The following is a 22,724-nucleotide window of genomic DNA, read 5'->3' as shown; positions in this document are numbered from 1 at the left end:
CCATAATCTGTGCGGGTGGGTGGGTTTGTGTCTGCATCCCAAAGGGTCCTACTAGGTCTGCCGTAGATTATCTCAGATGCTGACAGCCCAGTGGTCGAGTATTGGGTAATCCTCATAAGATACAGGGCCAAAGGCAAGTCCTTCAACCAATTCAGGCCCATTTCACAGGTTAGTTTAATTAATTTGATTTTAAGTCTCCTGTTTTGCCCTCTCCACTATGCCTGACACCTGGGGGTGGTGGGCACAATGGGATTGCTGCTGGATATGCAGCGCTTCACACAGCTCTGAGTTAACTTTCCTGGCAAAGTGGCTACCATTGTCTGAACTAAGCTGTCAAGGCAGCCCATACCTTGGTACGATCTCCGTTAGGAGTAATCGTACCGCCGTTGAGGCTGTGTTATTAGTAGTGGGAAAAGCCTCAATCCATCATCTAAAGACATCAATAACAACAAGGCAATATTTATAGCAATGTACCCATGTTAGTTCAATAAAATTAAGCTAAATACATTCAAATTGACCTGCTGGCAAGGGTGTTTTTCCTGTTACACACCGCATCCCTTGACCTGCATTATTTTGCCGACATATCAAACATGATCTGATGCGCTTCTGAACTGCCCTGGCCAGTCGGGCGTGCCACCAGGTCCGCAACATGATACTAGTCATTCCCCCCTTGCCAAGGTGTGTATCGGTATGAAGGCATTGGTAACAAGGTATCAGGTATACATACTTGACTGACTGGAGTGATTCAGAGGGCTCTTGATGCAGAATGTGAGCCCCCATGTGTCTTCCACATCTGCTTTTCTGAATCAGGGGCATCTCCCTGTAAATGCTGCACTGTGACAATGTCTGGAATGCCTTTTGTTTTTGAGGCAGGTTTTTGGTTGTGTGCCTGCCGGTTAATAGTGGACACAATTGAACTGCGAACCCTTGCCATGTCTTTGGCAGCTCGGTCAGCTCTGGCATTACCATGGCTGGCGTCTGTATTGTCCGTGACATGGGTAGCACAATCGATTGTGGCCAATTGCTTGGGGAGGAGAATGGCCTTAAGAAGGTTTTGGACATAGTGTGTTATGAATAGGGGTGTTTGGAGAGGACAGGAATCCTCACTGGGACCAAAGATGGCCAAAGTTGTGGGCACTAAAGGCGTACTGTGAATCTATGTATAGATTGACTGTCGTCCGTGTGGCCAGGTTACAGACTTGTGTCGGCGCAAAGAGTTCTGCTTTCTGGGTGGAACCTGGGAGGGAGGTAAGAGGGTGGTGGTGGTGGTCGCGGGAGCAGCTTCTAATGTGTCCATGAGGGTTACGATTGCATATCGTGAAAGGGGCACTCCTAAGGGTGATATTGACGAGCTACCATCTGCAAAGAGGGTTAAATCCAGTGTGGGCAATGGTGCATCTGAGAGGTCTGGTCAGGGGGATGTCAAGATGTGGTTGTGCAAAAGGCAGTCATGGGGAATTTCGGAAAGCTCCTCTGGAGGGACACTGAGGAAAGTTGCCGGGTTAATGGTTGAGCAGTAGGAGTCAGAAGGGGGTTGTTCAGAAGGCCTGCCTCATAATGGCTAAGTTGAACCTGTGTAAGGTGTTGAGTCTGGTGGGAAGTCAGTAGTGCTATGATTTCTGGAGAGTTATATTGGACGTGGCTGTCACAAAGGAGTAGATAGCCGGCAGAACTTGTGAACAAGGCAGGAGTCCCCTGGCGACAGCGTCAAGGCAAGTTGAATAATAGGCCACAGGCCTCTGGTGATTTCCGCGGATCTGGTTTAAAACAGCGGTTGTGCAGTCCTCTAGGATACTGGCATACAGCTGGAAGGGTCTGTCATACAGTGGTTTCCCGAGGGCCGGGGCACTGGCAAGGCTGCTTTTAATTCGTTGAAAGCTGACTTCTGGTGTTCTGCGAGGGTGAAGGTCCTTGAGACCTTATTGGAGGCTAAAGTGATTAGCTGCTTGGTAAGTAATGTAACATTGGGGAGCCACTGTCGGCAGTAGTTAACCAAGCCTAAAAAGGCACGCATCTGCTTACCGCTCATGGGTGGAGGGGTTGCCAGGTTGGGTGCAATGCAGTCTGGGGTCAACTGCCATTTTGAAGCACTGAGCAATGTCCCCAGGAATGTAACTTGCTGGGTATGCTGAACCTTGTTGGATGGTATTCCCAAGAGTGGAGGGCGTTCAGGAGACGGTTGGCATCTGCAATGTTCCGAGGGCCTAGCTAAGATTAAGTTGCCAATGTACTGGACAACTGTGGAGCTGTCCGAGAGCTAAAGCTCAGAGAGCTGCTGATGCAATACCTGGGAGAATAAATTAGGTGAGTGGACAAATCCCTGGGGGAGGTGCATCCAAGTGTGCTGTTGACCCTTAAAGATGAAAGCGAACAAATACTGAGACTCCACTGCCAGGAGGAGAGCAAAGAAAGTGTGTTGCAGATCAACTATGGTGAAAACACAAGTGCTGGCAGGGATATTGCTGATCATGGTTGCATGGGTTGGCATGACCGGGTGTAATGGCTGTACAGTTTTGTTGATCTGTTGGAGATCCTGTACTAACCTCCACTCTGAGCGTCCTGGCTTCAGGACCGGTAGAATGGGGGTGTTACAGGGCGATTGGCAGGGAACTGGAAACCCTTGTTGGAGGAACAAGTCTATCAAAGCTGGTAACCCCTATGTGGCTTCTGGTCTTGGGGGAATTGAGTATCAAAGGCAGTTCTGCTCCTGGTGTAATTTGGATTTTGATAGGATCCACAGGAGTGCACCCCACTTCATGCTGAGAGGCTGACCAGAGATCGGGAAAGGGGTTGTGTAGGGACTGGTCGTGATGAAGTAAACCTGTCACAGTGTAAGGGCTAGAGAAATAAGTTAACTTCCCATTGGTCAGCACTTGGGTCTGGTCAGGGATACCGGGGTCTGACTGTTGCGGTAACTGATGTGCTAAAATTCCCAGGACCTTCGCTTTGTCACCGTTCACAGACAAGGTAATGTGGGGAGAAACCAATCCTGGTTGGTTCCAGAGATGGGCAGGAATATCTACTAAGAGGGTGGATCCGTGTTTACCTTCAATATGCCCCGTTATGGTAACAGTGAGGGTGGAATCTCGGAAGGGGACAAAGATGGCTGCTAGCTCGGTGGAAGCCCCAGTGGAATCGTAACCAAGGGTTACATAGGGATCAGGGACCTGTAGAGGAAGCAGAAAATCCTTTGATTGCAATTTGACAGCCCACCATTGGGTGTATCTTGGTAGAGTTACTGGATTAGTGGCGCTGGAAGAGCACAGCAGTTCAGGCAGCATCCGAGGAGCAGCAAAATCGACGTTTCGGGCAAAAGCACTTCATCAGGAATAAAGGCAGAGAGCCTGAAGCATGGAGAGATAAGCTAGACGAGGGTGGGGTGGGGTGAGGAGAAAGTAGCATTGAGTACAATAGGTGAGTGGGGGAGGGGATGAAGGTGATAGGTCGAGGGCGGGGGAGGGTGGATTGGATAGGTAGAAAAGAAGATAGGCAGATAGGACAAGTCATGGGGACAGTGCTGAGCTGGAAGTCTTAAACTAAGGTGAGGTGGGGGAGGGGGAAATGAGGAAACTTTTGAATTCCACATTGATGCCCTGGGGTTTGAAGTGTTCCAAGGCGGAAGATGAGGCGTTCTTCCTCCAGGCGTCTGGTGGTGAGGGAGCAGCGGTGAAGGAGGCCCAGGACCTCCACGTCCTCGGCAGAGTGGGAGGGGGAGTTGAAATGTTGGGCCACAGGGCGGTGTGGTTGATTGGTGTGGGTTGCTGGAGATGTTCCTTAAAGCGCTCTGTTAGGTGGCTTCCAGTCTCCCCAATGTAGAGGAGACCGCATCGGGAGCAACGGATACAATAATATTAGTGGATGTGCAGGTAAAATTTTGATGGATGTGGAAGGCTCCTTTAGGGCCTTGGATGGAGGTGAGGGAGGAGGTTTGGGCACAGGTTTTGCAGTTCCTGCGGTGGCAGGGGAAGGTGCCACGATGGGAGGGTGGGTTGTAGGGGGGTGTGGACCTGACCAGGTAGTCAAGGAGGGAACAGTCTTTGCGGAAGGCGGAAAGGGGTGGGGAGGGAAATATATCCCTGGTTGTGGGGTCTTTTTGGAGGTGGCGGAAATATCGGCGGATGATTTGGTTTATGCGAAGGTTGGTAGGGTGGAAGGTGAGCACCAGGGGGATTCTGTCCTTGTCCTTGTTACGGTTGGAGGGGTGGGGTCTGAGGGTGGAGGTGCGGGATGTGGACGAGATGCTTTGGTGGGCATCTTTAACCACGTGGGAAGGGAAATTGCGGTCTCTAAAGAAGGAGGCCATCTGGTGTGTTCTGTTGTGGAACTGATCCTCCTGGGAATACATGATAGCATTTTTGCAAGAGGTAGGGTGGGAAGAGGTGTAATCCAGGTAGCTGTGGGAGTTGGTGGGTTTGTAAAAAATGTCAGTGTCAAGTCGATCGTCATTAATGAAGATGGAGAGGTCCAGGAAGCGGAGGGAGGTGTCAGAGATGGTCCAGGTAAATTTAAGGTCAGGGTGGAATGTGTTGGTGAAGTTGATGAATTGCTCAACCTCCTCGCGGGAGTACGAGGTGGCGCCAATGCAGTCATCAATATAGAGGAGGAAGAGGTGGGGAGTGGTGCCGGTGTAATTACGGAAGATCGACTGTTCTACGTAGCCAACAAAGAGACAGGCATAGCTGGGGCCCATACGTGTGCCCATGGCTACCCCTTTGGTCTGGAAGAAGTGGGAGGATTCGAAGGAGGAATTGTTACGAGTGAGGACCAGTTCGGCCAAACGAATGAGAGTGTCGGTGGAAGGGTACTGTTGGGGACGTCGGGAGAGGAAAAAACGGAGGGCTTAGAGGTCCTGGTCATGGCAGATGGAGGTTTAGAGGGATTGGATATCCATGGTGAAGATGAGGTGTTGGGGGCCTTGGAAATGGAAGTCTTGGAGGAGGTGGAGGGTGTGGGTGGTGTTTCGAATGTATGTGGGGGGTCCCTGGACTAGGGGGGATAGGACAGTGTCGAGGTAGGTAGAGATGAGTTCAGTGGAGCAGGAGCATGCTGAGACAATGGGTAGGCCAGAGTGGTCAGGCTTGTGGATCTTGGGAAGGAGGTAGAACCGGGCAGTGCGGGGTTCCCGGACTATGAGGTTGGAAGCTGTGGGTGGGAGATCTCCTGAGGTGATGAGGTTCTGTATGGTCTGGGAGATGATGGTTTGGTGATGGAGGGTGGAGTCATGGTTGAGATGGCAGTAGGAAGAGGTGTCCTCGCCCCAGCTATGCCTGTTTCTTTGTTGGCTACGTAGAACAGTTGATCTTCAATTTCCCTTCCCACATGGTTAAAGATGCCCTCCAACACATCTCGTCCACATCCCGCACCTCCACCCTCAGAACCCACCCCTCCAACCGTAACATGGACAAGGCCAGAATGTCCCTGGTGCTCACCTTCCAACCTTCACATAAACCAAATCATCCGCCGACATTTCCACCACCTCCAAAAAGACCCCACCACCAGAGATATATTTCACTCCCCACCCCTTTCTGCCTTCCGCAAAGACTGTTGCCTCCGTGACTACCTGGTCAGGTCCACGCCCCCCTACAACCCACCATCCCATCCTGGCACCTTCCCCTGCCACCGCAGGAACTGCAAAACCTGCGCCCACACCTCCTCCCTCACCTCCATCCAAGGCCCTAAAGGAGCCTTCCACATCCATCAAAGTTTTACCTGCACATCCACTAATATCATTTATTGTATCCGTTGCTCCCGATGCGGTCGCCTCTACATTGGGGAGACTGGATGCCTCCAAGCAGAACGCTTTAGGGAACATCTCCGGGACACCCAATCAACCACACCGCCCTGTGGCCCAACATTTCAACTCCCCCTCCCACTCTGCCAAGAACATGGAGGTCCTGGGTCACCTTCACCCCCGCTCCCTCACTACCAGACGCGTGGAGGAAGAACGCCTCATCTTCCTCCTCGGAACAGTTCAACCCCAGGGCATCAATGTGGACTTCAACAGTTTCCTCATTTCCCCTTCCCCCACCTCACCCTCGTTCCAAACTTCCAGCTCAGCACTGTCCCCATGACTTGTCCTACCTGCCTATCTTCTTTTCCACCTATCCACTCCAACCTCCCCCCACCCCTGACCTATCACCTTCATCCCCTCCCCCACTCACCTACTGTACTCTATGATATTTTCTCCCCACCCCACCCCCCTCTAGCTTATCTCTCCACGCTTCAGGCTCTCTGCCTTTATTCCTGATGAAGGGCTTTTGCCCAAAACATCGATTTTACTGCTCCTCGGATGCTGCCTGACTGCTGTGCTCTTCCAGCACCACTGATCCAGAATCTGGTTTCCAGCATCTGCAGTCATTGTTTTAACCTTCTTGGTGGAGTTACGTCTAATTGTAATGCCCTCATCAAGGCAGAGAATCTCAACCCGCAGGGCACACAACAAATTACAGGTTTGAGCGAATTGGATTGTACAGGGTTGTGGTTCAAACTGCACTGTGAATGGTTCTGTTAGGGGATACTGCCTCTCCTGCCCAGTTAGACCACTAAGGCGCAGAGAGCTGGGTGAGACCCCAACGTGTTGGCGCACACAGGAGATTTCAAATGTTGAGGCAGTGGGGCCGCTATCATTCATGAAGGGAATTTCTTTACCCTCAACAGTCAAGCGGATTACCAGTTCAACCTTGGGGTCTTTAGTCAGGACAAGCTAAAGTGGAAGGGAGGTTAGTTAGGCCGAGAAGGGGTCTTCAGGTAGTGAGCTTGCCCCGTGCCTTTGGCTCTGTATCGCGGGTGCAACAGTGGGTAATCTTGCTGCCATTGACCATCTGTACCACAGTGAAAACAGTTCTGCATTGATCATGTCAATGTCCCTAATGGGGGGAGGGAGGGGGGGAGTGGACCACCATGGGACCAAGGGCGACCCTGATAGTGGTGGAAAGGCGGTGGAGGGGTGTAAGGGGAACGATGAAAAGGTGCACTGGGGCCATTCGAGGAGTGGCATATGCATGGTCATATTCATCGACCCCCCCCCCGGGGACAGTGCTGGGGTTCAGTCGGATGGTTCCTGTATCGGGGTGGAGGGTGCCGGTGCTCTATCATTTCATGCTTGAAAGTACCCTGTTGAGGGTATTTAAGACTATGCCAAACAGCTCTGGTATAGGCCTCCCCATCATTGTGACCCCCTAACTGGGTTTTCCACCTAGAACCTCGCTTGGCGTCAAAGCCATGCAACATAGGTTGAAGAGGTCTTGAGGTGTAGCTTGATACATTAGAATTATACCAGTAACATAATCAACAACATTCTCTGGACTTGGCTTTCGATTGGGGGCGTGGGACATAATTAAGCAGATCTCTTGCAGTTTCCAGTGGATGTAAAATTGTATAGTGGTCTTTCCCCCTGCGCCTGGGTTTGGCTTAGGAACTGTCCAGGTAGGGAACTGTCTCTGTTTGCGTTTATGGGCAGCGTTGCCATTTCTGTTTTGGTGAGGTGGGATGGGGTTAGCTGTTCCATTTGCGAGCTCTCTGGGCCAGCTCTTGCTCTCGGGGTTGTAATAGTGGGGCCTGTCACCTTCGCTACTGCTATCTGTAGAACAGATTCCTGAAGAAGGGCTTATGCCCGAAACGTCGAATCGTCTGTTCCTTGGATGCTGACTGACCTGCTGCGCTTTTCCAGCAATACATTTTCAGCTACTGCTGTCTGTGTCGGAGTTATAGGACGATGTACCCTGTTTTCTGTGCGTCTGAAAAGGGCCTGTCTCTGTCTTTTATAGTGTTCGATCGCATCCTGAAAGTCAGTGGGTCAGCGAAGCTTTCAGGAGCCTGGGTCTGGTCAGGATGCAGGGGGTTGGGACTTCCCTGTGGCTGAGAGTTAGAGCGTGGGGGACCGGCGGCAGGGAAGGAGATGGTAAGGGTGGTGGTCGCGGGTCGGTGGATTGAGGTTGGGGTCTCACAGCACTAGCAGGGGTAGTGGGGTGTAGTGGCCAATATGGGGTTGGGGCGCTATCTGGGATTTGCCAGTCCTCCTGCTGCTCATCTGTGTCATCCATTTGGAACAATATCGGCAGACCAGACATATCCGGAGATACCTTGGTTTTGCTCTCGACTGGTAGCTGGATTTGGCGTTTTAATCCTGGTTTGTTAGTCTGCCTAGTGCCTCTTAGCTTTTGTCGGTTTTTCTCATTTAGATCATTATCCTCGCACTGACTCTTCAGCACTGCCCAAGGCTGAGGGTTACCCTCGTTATCACATAATCCAATCCCTCTCCAGTGCGTGCTGTTCTCCCAGCTGCTCTGCTTAGATTTGTCTCTCAATTCCTCAGCCGCTTTTTGCCACGCAGTTATTAAGGTTTTCCACTGAGTGCCCACATTGCACTTCCAGATTGCCTCTTCGGCCTTTAAACATTTCTCTATGTCCCACATGCCTCCTAGTGGTCAGATTTCATTGCCCAATTTCTTATTTAAACCTCCTGAGCCGTTCCTCGTTCTGGGGGGTCATCCCAGCATAATCGATACAAAGGGGTTATCTAATGCTTGCCCCATATTATTATATTTTTTTCTCTTTCTCTTGCTGACTTCTTTGGAACCGTACTGGCGGTCTGTGCACTCACTTGAGGTTCCTGACCTTCGCGTGGGGGATTTCCCCTCTTAACAACCAGTCTAAGGCAGGGTGCAGAGACAGACTCAGTGACTCCACTTTATCTGGTGTACTGTATCCCAGGGTTCTGAACTCTCGGCTTCGTGGGAGACTCAGACCCTGATTTTAAAACCCCTGGGGACTCGAACCCTGATTTAACCCTGGTTCACGCAAAGCGACTCATTGGTGTGCAAATATGCGAGTTACCGCAAAGATTCCGTCACCACCCAGTTCCAGGAGTTGAGGGGGCAACTGAGTGTTAAGTTTAGAGAGAGAAATCAAGGTGAAGTTTACCTTGTGGGCCCATCCATCTCACGTAACCAACACTCAGACGATCGCTATTTCAGTCTGCCTGGAAGCTCAGGGAGGGTTGGAATCCCACCGCTGCCACCATGTGTTAGGTTCTTTTTCCGAGGTTTCACACACGAGTTGCAATTTGCACACACCAACTTCTGCAAGCAGTTAAAGTTTATTAAAGCCTGTGCAAGCCAGATGATTCCCTTTGACCCTGCTCACTAGCATGCAAAGTAGAGTTAAAATAGGCCCCAAACAAAGAAAACACATCCCCTTTATACAGGTCAGTTGGTAATGCTCACAGATATGCTGGCCATTCCCCTGTCATAACCACATGTTACCCCAGGTAAAATGGTAGGATGAGATCATCCTTGGAGATAATGCAAATGTCCTGGGAAATTGTTATGCAGATGATTTCCTGGCTTAGTCATTCCCCAAGACAATGTAGGTGTGATATGTCCTAGCTTTGGGGCAGCCCTGCAAATGAGTTCTGACACCGCTATTTCCCCAGACAATGTAGGTATGATAGCCTCAGCATTGGGGATGATCACACAAGCGAACCTGATTGGCTGTGGGATAGCTGTGACAGTATTTCTGAATGGAAGGGGCTGAATGATAGTTTAAACTGATAACAATAGGGGAGTAGTAAGAAATGACTTTCTAAATGGAGTGGGAGTCATTCGCATTCTTGCACGAATGTCATCCCCACCCACTACCAGAATATTCAGTCAGATTCTAAAAAGAGACCGTGCAAGATAACAAACGATGACATATCCCTCCCAGATCGTCTCAACGCCTTCTATGCTTGCTTTCAGCAGAATTTCGGTTAACCCCTAGGTAGGTAACACAGTAGGCAACAAGTCTGACAAACCTATCCCAACAGTCACTGTATCAGACGTCCGATCAGTTTTCTTTCATGTGAATCCAAGGAAAGCGATGGGACCAGATGGAGTACCAGGCCGTACACTTGGAGCATGCGCAGATCGACTGGCAGTGGTCTCCACAGACATCTTCAACCTCTCCCTGCAGCAGGCCCCTGTCCCTGCCTTTTTCAAGAGGGCCAACATCATTCTTCTGCCTAAGGCGGCTCATGCAGTATGTCTCAATGATTACCGCCCAGTGGCCCTAACTTCGGTGGTCATGAATTGCTTTGAAAGGCTGGTCAGGGCATTAGCTGAAGATGTGTTGCTGGAAAAGCACAGCAGATCAGGCAGCATCCAAGGAGCAGGAGAATCGACGTTTCGGGCATGAGCCCTTCTTCAGGGCATTAATCAACTCTAGCCTCCCCACTACTCTTGACCTACTCTAATTTGCTTATCGGACCAACAGATCCACATCAGATGCCATATCACATGCCCTCACTCCTCCCCAGAACATCTTAACACCAAGAACAGCAACGTAAAAATTCGACTCATTGGTTACAGTTCCGCCTTCAACACTATTATCCCCTTGAGACTGATTACTAAACTCAGTGATCTTGGACCAAGCCCCATTCTTTGAAACTGGATCCTCCGTTTCCTGACCCACAGGCCACAATCAGTGAAGATTGGGGACAATATTTCATCCTCACTAACACTCAGCAATGGAGCCGCCAGGGATGCGTACTCAGCCCCCTCCTGTATTCACTGTATACCCATGACTGCGTCACCAAATACCAGACTAATGCCACTTACAAGTTCGCGGATGATATCACCATAGTCGGTCGAATCTCAGATAGCGATGAAACAGACTACAGATGGGAGGTTGAAGACCTGGAACAATGGGCCACTGAGAACAGCCGAGCTCTCAATGCCGGCAAAACCAAGGAACTCATTATTGACTTTCGGCGGGATGTTACTCATGCCCCCCCTACACAGAGGTGGAACGAGTGGAGAGTTTCAAGCTCCTGGGAGTGGTCATCCACAACAAACTTTCTTGGACTTTTCACATGGACACACTGGTTACAAAGGCCCAACAACGTCTCTTCTTCCTCAGGCAGCTGAGGAAATTTGGCATGACGGTGAATACCCTTGCAAATTTTTATAGGTGTGTCATCGAGAGCGTTCTGTCTGGACGTATCACTACCTGGTATGGCAACTGTACCAGAGGGTGGTGAACTCAACCCGGACAATCACAAAGGCCAACCTCCCATCTACAGAATCCATCTACCAGGCCCACTGTCAAGAAAAGGCTGCTTGCATTCTTAAAGATCCATTCCAACCTGGCAATGTTTTTCTATAACTCCTACCATCGGGGAGAAGGTACAGAAGTCTGAACACACACACACACACACACACACACCCCAGTGGTTTTGCAACAGTTTCTACCCTACCTTTGTTAGAATACTGAATGGACTCACAAAGTCTTAGCATTCGCCTGTACCTGTGTTTTTGTTTTTGCTGCTGTTTAACTATTATTTACTGTCTATGCTACTTAAATCTGTGATCTGCCTGTGTTGCTCGCAAGACAAAGCTTTTCACTGTGCCTCGGTACACATGACAATAAATTCAATTCAGTTCAATTCAATTCAGTGCAGTTTGACCTTTTAATATTACATTAATGTCCAGGGAGATAGTCCGATTTAATCTTTTAACATTACAGTTCTGCCACACGTGGATTATTGCATTCAATTCTCACATTACTGGAAGGATATGGAGAGGGTGCAGAATAGATTTACTAGGATGCTGCCTGGATTAGAGGGTATGAGCTATAAGGAGAGGCTAGAAAAACTGTTTTTTCTCTGGAGCCATGGAGGCTGAGGGGAAACTTGATAGAAGTCTAATAAATTATGAGGTGCATGGATAGGGTTGATGGTCAGAATCTTTTTCCCCAGAGTTGAAATGTTTAGTACTAGTGAGCATGCATTTAAGGTGAGAGAAAAGTTTTTTTACACAGTGTGGTAAGAATCTGGAATGCTAAAGGGGTGGTGGTGGAGGCAGACACAATAGGGGCATTTAAAGGACTTTTAGATAAACATGTGCATATGCAAGGAATGGAGGGATATGTACCAAAGGCAGGCAGAAGGGATTAGTTTAATTTGGCACAATTGTGGTCTCAAGGGCCTGTTCCTGTGCTACTACAGTTCTATGTAGGACATGCTGGCGGATCATATCAAACAGCATGTCCCTTCAGTTGGAGGCTGATGTGACATAGTGACTTCTGTGTCAAACATTCAGAACAAATCTCGCCAGAGATGTGTTGTGACATGCCTGATTTTAAAAAATGTCTATCCCTTCGGTTGTTCAGAACAAGTACTGACCATATCCAACCAGCTGGCTTTTTGCAAAGTGCCCAATGTTAGATTAGATTCTGCAACTGGGCGAGACTTGCTGGAGAATATTGGACAACCAATTCAGGATTGTCAGTTATGGTGTCACAGAGCTGTACAGCATGGAAGCAAACCCTTCAAGGCCAACCATCTATGCCAACCAGATATCCTAAATTGATCTAGTTCCATTTTCTAGCATTTGGCCCATATTCCTCTAAACCCTTCTATTCATATACCCATCCAGATGCCTTTTAAATGTTGTAACTGTACCAGCCTCCACCACTTCCTCTTGCAGCTCATTCTGTACATGCACCACCCAAAACTAGAGGGCATAAGTTTATGGTGAGAGGGAAAGATTTCAAAGGGACCTAATGGGCAACTTTTTCATGCAGTGGGTGGTGGAACGAACAGCCAGAGGAAGTGATAGAGACAGGTACAATTATAACATTTAAAAGACATTTGGGCAAGTACATCTATAGCAAAGCTTTTGTGTGATATGGGCCAAATGCAGGCAAATGGATTGTTCAGTTTCGGAAACCTGATCAGCTCGGGTGAGTTAGGCCAAAAGGCCTGTTTCTGTGCTGTATGACTCTATGACTTGATGATGATGACTTACTGGATTTGCCATGTATAGAACCACCTCATTGCCATGATGGCTGAATTCCTTCTTCCACAGCATCTACTTTCCCCTGCTTCACTTCACCTCTAATGTAGCTGAATGTTAGAGTCATTTACCACTCACATTGAGAAGATTTCCCAGATTTTCCATTGGGTGATGAACAGTGGCCAATGTCTTATTTAAGGCTCCAGAAAGATTTCGCAGGTTTTCAGACTTTACCGGACACTTCCAATAAGATCTTCCGTCTTATCTATATTATTATCCATCTTAAAACAACCGTCCTATTATAATCCTGACTTGCGACCCTTCACTATTCAATAACCTGACAACAAACAACAAAACTAATGATTTACGCAAACTCTTCTTGACTTTCCAAAGTCCCTGACAGTCTCGTTATAATGAGCGCAGCAGGTCAGGCAACATCCTTGGATGCTGCCTGATCTGCTGCGCTTTTCCAGCAACACATTTTTCAGCTCTGATCTCCAGCATCTGCAGTCCTCACTTTCTCCTAGTCTCGTTATAATGTATCACGAACAATTTGGCAATCAATTTAGACAACACCAATTCAACCGAATCTGAGTCCCCAACTTATTTGAAGTACTTCCTTATTCAGGTCCCCGACCTGTTAGTGGAGTCCCTGACTCCTTTTTTTTTAAGAGTCCCCAACACTATTTCGGATGCCCGATCTGCAGGTCCCCGACCTGGTAATGGAGTCCCCGACTCCTGGAGTCCCTGACTCCCTTTTTTTCAATTAATTCTTACCAGGACCGATCCCTTTTGGGCTAAACTTAGAAGATAGACAGTAAGGGGTCGAGTCAACCGCGACTTGAATGCAAGGAAAGCCAAACGGAGAAAATACTCACATCTGGCCGGCCGATTCCTCTGCATTCAATAGTGGAGGAGTCAAGGCTCTTACATCACTGTCCACAATCTGTCCGTACCGATCCGAGTCATGGCACCAGATGAACATCTGGACCCTGGCGGGGTCTCTCGTTTCTCCGAGCGGTCAATAAACACTCTTTACTTCTTCGTACAGCCGGGCAGAGAGTGTCCAGAAACATAGAGGTTGTGCACTTCTGTGTTCCTCGGAGGAGTTGCACACTTGGTTCAAAACAAAGACATTTTAATACTTTTTTAAAAGAAGAATACAGGCCATGATCACATAGTACATTCAAACAATTACCAGTCAATACACAATATTGCTTTATTTGACAGTTACTTGGTCCAATGATATTTCCTGGGAACCAACTTTATTTTCTGATACTTAGGCCACCCTTATCTCACTAACTGAGCCATTGCATCTGCATCTGAAGGTCAGTTAGAATGGCCAGTAATGTCTTATCTAGTAGAGTTATTTCTATGCTTTAAAAGTGTGCATTGTCTGCTAATCTCTATTGAAGCAGACTGTGGTTAATCACTTATGCAGCTATAGCAGGATTAGTAGTTAGTAACTTAAAAACCACTTTATGCAGTTTTAGCAGAATTGTCAGTTTGCAGCCTAGAAACCATTTTGTCAGTTATTTGCATCAAGAAGCCATCTTGTTGCTGCCTGAGTTATTAAGAGCGTCTGTTAAGTGGTTGCCCCTGACAATAGTTACCTCAGCCCATATGCAGGTTTCAGATCCTCATGGACGCCTGTTTTCTTTTTAAAAAGGTCACTGAAAGGACTTTGATACATTATTTTTACCAAAGCATTTCTTGTGAGTTACATCTTTCTCACTGGAGATCATGTGCTTGGAGCTGTGATAGTCAGGTTCCAGCTCCTGCTTTGGATATTATTTGGAGTAGTTTGATACCCCCTGACAGAAGAAGTGTCTAAGCCTGGCTTTACCATTTCTAGAGTAGAATCCTTGCTGTGGTTCCACTGTAAATCTGGAGATATGGTCTGACTGGTCTCAAATAAAAAGCCTCTAGAAGCCTGAGCTGGTATTCCTTGAATGACTGATTCTCACAGCTTCCCAGACACAACCACGTGTTCAGCGACATTGATTTTTGTGTACCAGAATGTCAGACCGACAGCCATCTGAGCATTTGAAACAAGGTTTTTATGGGATATGGGCAAAATAGGCTGAGCCTGCATTTATTACCAATCCCTAGTTACCTTTTGATATCAAAGTCATTGGCAGAAAAAGGGATGAGGTCCTGGAGAGTGAATATAAGAAATTAGGCAAGAGGTTAAAACGTAGGACATCAAGGGGGCAATGATTCAGATTTTTGAACCATTGGAATCTTCCAGGGCAGAGGCAGGGGAACTAATATCCTGGGGCTACTAGTCTGGCAGTGGGAAGGGACCCTAAACAGCAGTGAGACAAAAGAGAAAATTGAGGTTAGTTTAGAAGTTAAAGAGATTAAGTTAAATAGACAAGGTAGGAACGAAGGAAGATTGATTAATTAAACTGCATTTATTTCTATATAAGATGCCTCACATTAGAATGTGTATAGGGTATAAGCAGGCAAGGAAAGAGTTAAGTTCTGAGTTTTGTGAAACAAGAGGTTCAGCTGAGCATGACTCAGATCAGATAAGAGCTTACAGTTAACAATGGGGTGCTGCGGGTTATGGGTTAACAAGTTGGAAAAGCAGTTATTATGTAGAGCCATTTAACAATATTCAAAGCATTTAGTATGCAAGGTCAGCGACAAGGGGAAAAATATTCATTGTATGAATCCAATTAACATTCATTGTATAACACTAAACGGCTTGATCTCTGCTTTTGATACTCATTAATTGTAACGGTCGCCCAATTAATATGTATGTTGCCTTATCTGAATGCTCCTCCCCGTAAAATGACTATATAGTTCATTGAGAAACTGCTGTTCCAGAGAAGATTGTGACTTCATATTTCTGTGCACATGGGTGATCATTCCTTCTCCCTCCAGGGCCTGGGATAAAGATGAAGGACGTAAAACTATACAATGTCTCTGATCATTTTGCTTCGACTGAGGAGTGGGTGGGGGGTTGGTGAGGAAATGGGATGACAGACAGGTAAAGCAAATGCATTCAGGGCATGAATGGGTATATGCGAGTGGGCTATCATAAGTAGTACAGAAACATGGCTGAGGGAGGAACAGGACTGAGAGCTCAATGAACTGCAGTACAGATGCTTTAGGAAGAATAGAGAGGAGGCAAGAGAGGATGGGGAGTGGCGGTTTTGATCAGGGAAAACATCAGGGCAGTACTTAAAATATTTCTAAGGGATCATCCAGATTCCTCTCATCCTAAATGAGAGGAATCTGAGAAATATGAAGGGGGTGATCACTTTGATGGGATTGTACGATAGGCTCCTCCGTTGTCAGCAGAAAATTGAGGAGCAAATATATAGGGGGATTGCAGATATCTGTAAAAGTGATGGGGTTGTGATACTAAGGGATTTTAACTTTGCAAACATAGACTGGAACTACCATAGTGTTAAGGGCTTGGATGGGGAGGAATTTAAATGTATCAGGAAAAAATTATCAGTCAATACATAAATGGCCCCTAACAGAGAAGGGGCAAAACTCAACCTCCTCTTGTGTTCTGAGGCAAGGCAAGTGACTTACGCGTTAGCGGGTGACCACTTTGTGACCATAATTCTAGTAATTTGAAAATAGCTATGGAAAAAGATAGGCCTGGTCCACAAGTTAAATTTCTAAATTGGGGCTAGGCCAATTTTGATGGCATCAAACAGAAACTTACAAAAGTTGAGTAGGGGAGGCTATTTGCAGGTTTGGCACGTGGGAGGCTTTCAAAAGCAAGATAACGAGAATTCAGAGCCAGCATGTTCCATTAGAGAGAAGGGAAAGGCTAACAGGAGTAGGAAACACTGGATGACTAGAGAAATTGATGTTCTGGGAAAGAAAAAGGAGGAGGCATATGTCAGGTGTCATCAGCTGAGATCAAATTAATCCTTTGAGGACTATAAGGAGTGTAGGAGCACACTTAAGAGAGAAATTAGGAAAGCAGAAAAGGAAAATGATAAGATAAAGGAAAATCCAAAGAGATTCTACAAATACATTAAGGACAAAAGATTAACTAGGGGGAAAATAGGGCATCTTAAAGATCAATGCAGCCATCTATGTGTGGAATTGTAGGCTATGAGTGAGATCCTATTTCTCATTAATATTTACCCTGGAAAAACACATTGAAGTAAGGGAACTTTGGGAAGTAATAGTAATGTCTTGAAAAGAGTCCACATTACAGAAGAGGGGGTACTGGAGATCTTAAAACATATAAAGGTAGATAAATCTCCCAAGGCTGATCAAGTGTATTGGAGGACATTTTAGGGAGCCAGAGAAGAAAGTGCAGGGACCCTAGTGGATTTATTTGTGTTTTGACAGCCATGGGTGAGGTCCAGAAGACTGGAAGTTGATGAGTGTTGTGCCATTATTTAAGAAAGGCTGCACTGAAGAACCAAGGAACTCCAGACCAGGAAACCTAACATCAATGTTAGGTAAGTTGTTGGTGGAGTTTCTGAGATACAGGATCGACATGCATTTGGAAAGACAAGGGCTGATTAAGGATAATCAGAATGGTTTTGTGTGCGAAGTCATGTCTCACTAACTTGATTGAGTTTTTTGAAGAGGTGAACAAGAAGATAGATGATGGCAGTGTGGCAGATGTTGTCTACACTGACTTTAAATTGGCCTTTGACAAGGTCCTGCATGCTAGTTTGGCTAGCAAGGTTAGATCACATGACATCCAGGGACAGCTATCCAATTGGATTCAAAATTGGCTTGATGGTAGGAGACAGCGGATTATGGTACAGGATTGTTTTCAGATTGGAGGCTTGTGACCAGTGGTGTGTCACAAGGATCCATTCTGTTGTTCATCATTTAAATTAAAAATTTGGATGGGAATGTACAAGGCACGGTTAGTAAGTTTGCGGATGACACCAAAAGTGTTGGTAAAGTTGACAGTGAGGAAAGTTATCTAAGAGTATAAGGGAATATTGATCAACTGGACCAGTGGGCAGAAGAACGGCAGATGGAGTGTAATGCAGATAAATGCCAGATTTTGCATTTTGGTAAGACAAACCAGGACAGTACTTACAAAGTCAATGTAGGGCCCTGGGAATGTTGTCAAACAGAGAGACCTAGGGATGCAGGTACATAGTTCCTTGAAAGTGGCATCACAGATAGACAGGGTGGTGAAGAAGGCATTTGGCATGCATACCTTCTCTGTCAGAGAATTGAGCACAGGAGTTGGGATATCATGTTACAGCTGGACAAGACATTGGTGAGACCACACTCTGGTCATCCTGCTGTAAGAAAGATGTTGTCAGACTTGCCAGGATGCAAAAAGGACTTACAAGGTTATTACTAAGACCGGAAGGTTTGAGTTATAAGGAGAGGCTGGATAGACTTTGACTTTCTTTCTTGGAGCATTGGAGTGACCTTAGGATTTTTAGAATCATAAGGGTCATAGATAGTATGAATATCTAAAGTCTTTTCACCAGGGTATAGAGGGCATAGGGTTCAGGTGAGAGGGGAAAGCTTTAAAAGGGACCTAGGGGCAACTTTTAAGTTGGTAGTGTGTATATGGAACGCGGTGTCAGAGGAAGAGGTAGAGGCAGGTACAATTACAAAATTTAAATGACATTTGGACAAGTACATGATAGGAAAAGTTTAGAGGGATATGGGCTAAACCCAGGTGAATGAGACCAGTTCAGTTGAGGAAACTGGTTGGCATAGACGAGTTGGGCCAAAGGGCCTGTTTCCATGCTGTATACTTCTAACTCTAACCAGGAAACCCTTCAGTCCAACTAGTTCACACCAACCATGTTCCCAAACAAAACTAGTCCTACTTGCCTATGTTTGGCCCATATCCCTCCAAACTTTTCCTATTCATGTACTTATCTTTGAACATCCTCTGTATATAACTTCATACCTTCTAGAAAATATTCTTTTACTGTCCAAAATGGATAAACTCACACTTTCTTACATTGAAATCCATCTGCCAGTTTTGCCCATTCATCTAATCTATCAATATGCCTTTGTAATTTCATGTGATCATCTACACTATCCATAATGCTGCCTAATGGCTGATCTGATTATGGCCTTAACCTCACTTTCCAGCTGATCACTATCACCATGACTGCTTTTTTGATCAAGAATCTGTCCAACTCAGCTTTGCATATACTCCAGGACCTATTACTCTATTACATCAGAAAGAGTAAAAACGTCCCTCCTCATTTCAGTTTTTAATGGTAGATCTTTCATCCTCATCTATTCCCCTGGTTGCAGAAAAAATACTCTCACATCTCCTCTTTTGTCTGCCCTTACAATTCTGTATCTTTCCTTACACCTTAAAATTCCATTGAATACACAGCCAATGTGTTCAAACTTTCTACAAAAGATAAACTTCTGAGACCAAGAGCCAGCTGAGTGAATCATCTTAAACTGCTGTCTTCACACCCCTCTCTGTAACAGTGTGAATATATCCCCCACCCCTCACTCTAACACTCTGATATACCCCTCATACCTAACTGTGACACACTGATATAAGCCACACCCCTCACTGTAACACACTGATACCTCCCACTCTTCTCACTGTAACCCACTGATATATCCCACACCCCTATAAGACTCAGATTTACCCCTGATAGTTCATTGTAACATTGTGATTTACCCCACATTCCCTGATTGTAACATTCAGACATACCCATACCTCTTGCTGTAACACTCTGATATACCCCACACCTTCACTGTAGTGCATTGATATACCCAACACCTCTCATTGTAGCACTAATATATTCTATACCCTCACTGATATATCTCACATCTCTCACTTTAATCTCTGATATCCTACACACCCCTCACTGTAACATTCACTCAGATTATATCAGATATATAGTGTCACACAGTCTTTCTGTTGTTCTGTTTTAGAACAACATGGACTGTGGCCTCTGGTAAATCCAGAAGGCACCTAATTCTCAGGAAGTGGCTGGTAGATTTCCACCTGAAATGCTGTTAATTACCAGTGATCCTAACTGAAGCTTGACATTATTCCCTGCTTTCTGTTTGCATATCTAACCAGATTTGTGTGGCACAGTGGTTAGCACTGCTGCCTCACAGCGCCTGTAGACCCGGGTTCAATTCCCGACTCAGGCGACTGACTGTGTTGGAGTTTGCACGTTCTCCCCGTGTCTGCGTGGGTTTCCTCCGGGTGCTCCGGTTTCCTCCCACAGTCACAAAGATGTGTGGGTGAGGTGAATTGGTCAAGCTAAATTGCCCGTAGTGTTAGGTAAGGGGTAAATGTAGGGGTATGGGTGGGTTGCGCTTCGGCGGGTCGGTGTGGACTTGTTGGGCCGAAGGGCCTGTTTCCACACTGTAAGTCTAATCTAATCTAATCAGTTAGCACTCCCTTGACACTTACAGGCTGCTGTCTTCCTGAGTTTTCCTGGTTCTTCATAGTTTGCTGTGAGTTTGGCATAATGTGAAATAGTTTATGGAGATTTTTTTAGATATATGCTTGAGTGAGAAAAGACTGGGTATATACATAAATGAGTAAGGTTGAAAACAAATTCACATTGTTGATAAATATAAGTTTGGAACACCTGAACTGGAATCTATGTGCTAATAAGACACTAATTCTGCAAACGATTCTGTCTAATTTACCAGGGATATCAAATTCAAAAACCGCAAATCAGGAAAAAAGAAATATGGGGATGATTTGCCTGGTCTTGGGGCTGTATCTGTTTCATAGACTGCAGTTTGGAACATCTGTCAAAATTTTCTATTCCTGAAAATCCATTGGTGAGGAGGGTTAGAACTCAGCCAGCCAATCCTTCACTCTTATGTGCATTTAAGAATCACACCCTACAAGTGTACTCAACAACCCAATGTGGCAACCACCTGATGAAGGAGCGGCGCTCTGAAAGGTAGTGCTTCCAATTAAACCTGTTGGATATAAACTGGTGTAGTGTGAGTTTTAACTTTTTACACCCCAGTCCAACACCGGCATCTCCAAATCAGGTTATAATCCAACAGGTTTATTTGGAAGCACTAGCTTTTGGAGTGCTGCTCCTTCATCAGGTGATTGTGGACACAACCACCTAATGAAGGAGTAGCGCTCCGAAACTAGTGCTTCCAAATAAACCTGTTGGACTATAACCTGGTGTTGTGTGATTTTTAACTGTGTACATCCCAGTCCAACACCGGCTCTTGAATATCTCACTTGAGTTTACCAACTCAGCATATCTAGATGTGTTTTTCATTGAACATTGTAGTATAGAACCTAAGCATGCCATTCTACCACCTTTGTATTGACACATTTCTCAGATCAGTATTAAGTAAAAATAAATACCATGGCTCCACTGTGAGCCAGTGGTTCTATATATTTTCTCAGTAATTGGGTTAGATTGGATTTGGGTTAGATTGAAAGCTTTCACCATGCATATAGCTATATTGGTGAACAGATATTTCAAAATATATTACTTTTGATGAAAATTATTTGTTTATGAAAGCTTTTCTGTTATTAATAGTGCTCCTTTCAACACCTTCTATATATCAATAAGGTCCAGTGTCCAAAGCATATGAAAAAAGCTGTTTTGTTGGCAGTAAGTCTGTTAACGATTGGTCAGAAGTGAGTTTTGATCCTGATGTGTCAGCAAACTAATACCTTTCAAATTAGTCTAGTTTACATTAAAACGATTTTGCAATGGATAATTTGGGATAAATATATTGCATTGTGCCTGCCAATCCTGCTGATTCTGTGACCAATCATCCTCTGCACTACAGCACATTAATGATGTGACCGAAATTAATGTTAACATTGGGGTTTAATTATGTTGATAGCTCCATGTCATTTTGGTATTTAAAGCTTTCTGGAAAAGCGTTTAGATCATTTTTTTACATCCGTGCTGTCTGGCAACAGAATTTCCTGTGAAAGCATAATCCAAAATTCCTATTTTGCCATTTTTTTTATGGCTGTATTTCCTTCCATCCTCATTATCATATGTGGGAATATAAAAATGGGCACGAACAGACAAGAATTAATATAAAGAATTGGGACATGATGAAGACACTGAACTTATAGCATATATTCATTTTGATATAAGAAAATTAAAGTTTCAAGGTACGATTTACCACAGCTTTATTTGTTGTAAATTATTTGGTAGCCAGTTGGAGTCACATGAAAGACTATCTGCACAAGTTGGCTTACGTCTTAGTAGTGGTTGTTATATTCTCTTCATCTGTTATATCTCTTAAAGATAGAACCATTGTATTTTACTGTGGGGTAGATTGACTAACAAGACCCTGTCTCTGCTGAAGCCCTGCAATTTCCAAAGTTTCTATCTTATGTCATGGTCTTCTTGGTAGTAGTCAAATAAGTGTTGAAATTATGTCTGGTAAAGACATGAATTATGCATGAAGTACACAAACGAATTCATCTTGAATTTGTTTGTTAGAAAATGAATTATATTCTTTCCTTCCTTATAGTGAACAGCATCATAATGAAGAAGATCATTGACAATTTTCTTTACCAGTGTCTAAATTGCCAAGGAATCTGACCTTAGAGGCCAAAAGTGTTACATTATTAAGTTTAAAATTACACAATACCAGGTTATATCCAGCAGGTTTATTTGGAAATACAAGGTTTTGGAGTGCTGCTCCTTCGTCAGGTAGCGAGTGATTTTTAACTTTGTCCACCCTAGTCCAACACCGGCACCTCCACATTATGGAGTTTATAAGATTACATTTTGGAACTGTGTCTTTAAGGTAAAACATAAGACCAATTCTGAATACTCCTTGTCAACGGACCTGAAACCCTTAAAGGTCAATGGAAGATCTAGATTATGGTACGATAATGATGAGGTAAAGTGTCCATGATTGAAGATAATGGCAGCAGTTATTGAGTTTACAGTGGGTACTCTGAGTTTTCCAAAATTCCAAAAGGTGCTGTAAGTATTGAGTTGTAAACCATTATGCTGCATATTGTTTGTGTACTTCATGCATAAT

At 45.5% G+C, this 22,724-nt stretch overlaps 1 protein-coding gene across 2 annotated transcripts in view; it reads left to right on the top strand.

The window, feature by feature from the left end:
• mfsd8 (major facilitator superfamily domain containing 8) overlaps positions 1-22,724 on the top strand; it is a 60,125-nt gene that overhangs the window by 6,820 nt on the left and 30,581 nt on the right. The gene's annotated exons all lie outside the window — the stretch shown is intronic.

Source organism: Hemiscyllium ocellatum, chromosome 36, assembly GCF_020745735.1.
Source record: "Hemiscyllium ocellatum isolate sHemOce1 chromosome 36, sHemOce1.pat.X.cur, whole genome shotgun sequence".
Taxonomy (NCBI): Eukaryota; Metazoa; Chordata; class Chondrichthyes; order Orectolobiformes; family Hemiscylliidae; genus Hemiscyllium; species Hemiscyllium ocellatum.
This window is presented reverse-complemented; position numbering and strand designations above follow the sequence as displayed.